Source organism: Rhopalosiphum padi, unplaced genomic scaffold (genome assembly GCF_020882245.1).
Source record: "Rhopalosiphum padi isolate XX-2018 unplaced genomic scaffold, ASM2088224v1 scaffold1, whole genome shotgun sequence".
NCBI lineage: Eukaryota > Metazoa > Arthropoda > Insecta > Hemiptera > Aphididae > Rhopalosiphum > Rhopalosiphum padi.
This window is the reverse complement of record NW_026869996.1, coordinates 852,904-855,536: the sequence shown is the minus strand read 5'-3', so window position 1 is coordinate 855,536 and position 2,633 is coordinate 852,904. Positions and strand designations below refer to the sequence as shown.

The following is a 2,633-nucleotide window of genomic DNA, read 5'->3' as shown; positions in this document are numbered from 1 at the left end:
TCCCTGCGTGCGGCGGGCGTGTGTCGGCCGGGGGGCAACCTCTGGTCGGCGCGCGGTCAGTCGTGCGTCGGGCTCCGCGGTGAAGCGCGCCGTGTTCGCGGCCGTCGCCGGCGGATCACGATACGTTACTAGGGCTACCGCCGGCTCCCAGGAGCTTAAACTCTTCTTAGAGGGACAGGCGGCGGACGAAAATAGCCGCACGAGACTGAGCGATAACAGGTCTGTGATGCCCTTAGATGTTCTGGGCCGCACGCGCGCTACACTGAAGGAATCAGCGTGTGTTAACATTCCCTGGGCCGACAGGGCTTCCGGGTAACCCGCTGAACCTCCTTCGTGCTTAGGGATCGTGGCTTGCAATTTTTCCACGTGAACGAGGAATTCCCAGTAAGCGCGAGTCATCAGCTCGCGTTGATTACGTCCCCTGCCCTTTGTACACACCGCCCGTCGCTACTACCGATTGAACGACCGCAGTGAGGTCTTCGGACTGGACGCGCGTTATTCGGCCCCCCTCGGGGGCTGGGTCGTCGCGCGACCGGGAAGATGACCCGAACTCGGCCGTTTAGAGGAAGTAAAAGTCGTAACAAGGTTTCCGTAGGTGAACCTGCGGAAGGATCATTAGAGACGGGCCCGCGGCACCGGCGTCCCACGCCGGTCTCGCGCGCGCCTAATCCGACCCCGTGGCCCGCGTGCGCTCGCGACTAGCTCGCCGACCGCCCGCGCGCCGCGACCCCCCGACCAAGCGTCGACCGAAAGATGGTTACCGTCGAAAGACCTTGCGCCGCGCGCACGCGTGGCGCAGAAATTTCGTCGACAAACAAAAAAAAAAACACCCGACCCCGAACGGGCGGATCACTTGGCTCGTGGATCGATGAAGACCGCAGCTATCTGCGCGTCGTCGTGTAATCCGCAGGTTATACGAACATCGACCAGTCGAACGCACATTGCGGGCCTCGGTGACCCGCGGGTCCCGGGCCACGCCTGTCTGAGGGTCGTATACCGGATACTCGGCCAGACCGATGCGCCGCCGGCAGGCGTCCGACGGGAGACCGTCGGCCGCTCCGGCTGCGCGAGATTGGCGGTTCGACCGGGGAACGACGCCCCGCCGTCTGCCTCGCGGCGACGGCGACGGCGCCCGCCTCCGGTCGTCCGCCCAAGTTGTGACGGCAAACAGTCACGGGTTCTCGCGCCGTAAAACGGCACGTCCCCGTCCGCCCCGCCGCGCGAGAGCGCGGCCGGGTCGGCTGAGAGTCCTAGAGACACCTCTCCGGCTTCCGAGAAGCGGACGCGGACGGTCGCCGTACGGACGGAGCGCGGACCGCAGGCTGCCGTGTTAAGAAAAAAAACACAAACACAACCCCGATACGTTTCCGACCTCAGATCAGGCGGGACTACCCCGCCGGATTTAAGCATATTAATAAGCGGAGGAAAAGAAAACAACCGTGATTCCCCCAGTAGCGGCGAGCGAACAGGGAAAAGCCCATCGCCGAATCCCGCCGCGCACTTTTGTGTCGCGGCACGTATGGGAGTTGTGGCGTACGGGGCCGGCCTCGTTGCCGGGGCGCACGTGACGGTCCAAGTCTCCCCTTGAACGGGGCCATGGCCCGCAGATGGTGCCAGGCCAGTAGAGGCCGTCACAGCGTTCCGGGATCGGACCGCGCCTTCGAGTCGGGTTGCTTGAGAGTGCAGCCCGAAGCGGGTGGTAAACTCCCATCTAAGGCTAAATACGGCCACGAGACCGATAGTGGGGACAAGTACCGTGAGGGAAAGTTGAAAAGAACTTTGAAGAGAGAGTTCATAAGAACGTGAAACCGTTCGGGTGTAAACGGACAGAGCCCGCGAGTCCCCGCCGGGCGAATTCACGGTCGGTCTAACCGCCGGCCGGATCTTTCGCTCGGTTAGCGGACGTCGCGACTCGTTGGGCGCCGGCCGAAGGGCCCGGGGTGGCGGTTCGTCGCGGCGGTCGCGTCTCGGCGTGACCGTTCGCGCCGAACCCCGGTGCTCCTGGTCGGCTCGCCCGACGGCAAGAACCGTCGACGCGGCCCCGTCGCAGGCGGGGTCCCGTCGGTCGGCGACGAGTTTCGGGCTACTTTCCGACCCGTCTTGAAACACGGACCAAGGAGTCTAACGTGTGCGCGAGGTCAACGGTGATCTTATGAAAAACCACGTTTGGCGCAATGAAAGTGAACCGTTTACGGTGCGGACGATGGCCTAGCGACCGAACCCACCGGCGTTCAAAGTCGCGCTGGTCCGCAGTCCGGGGGCGTCTCCGCCAGGTCGGCTTCGGCCGTCCGGGGGCGCACCCTTAGCGCACACGTTGGTACCCGAAAGATGGTGAACTATGCCTGGCCAGGATGAAGTCAGGGGAAACCCTGATGGAGGTCCGCAGCGATTCTGACGTGCAAATCGATCGTCTGAGCTGGGTATAGGGGCGAAAGACTAATCGAACCATCTAGTAGCTGGTTCCATCCGAAGTTTCCCTCAGGATAGCTGGCGCCGATGTGTCCCGCCCGTTCGCGGGCGTACGGACGCCGGTGGGACTCCGCGCTGTACGGCGCGGTAACAACACGCTCGTAACACGGAGGATGTCTCATACGGTAAAGCGAATGATTAGAGGACATTGGGGCCGAAACGAC

General features: G+C 63.3%; 1 non-coding gene and 1 pseudogene across 1 annotated transcript in view; both read left to right on the top strand.

Moving 5' to 3' along the window:
* Positions 1–833: 833 nt before the first annotated feature.
* Positions 834–992, top strand: LOC132931498 (5.8S ribosomal RNA; annotated as a pseudogene).
* Positions 993–1,368: 376 nt separating this feature from the next.
* The window catches only part of LOC132931468 (large subunit ribosomal RNA), a 4,211-nt gene continuing 2,946 nt past the window's right edge, over positions 1,369–2,633 (top strand). Inside the window, exon 1 of the ribosomal RNA XR_009662646.1 lies at positions 1,369–2,633. This exon is cut by the window's right edge and continues 2,946 nt beyond it. This is a non-coding gene — a ribosomal RNA (large subunit ribosomal RNA).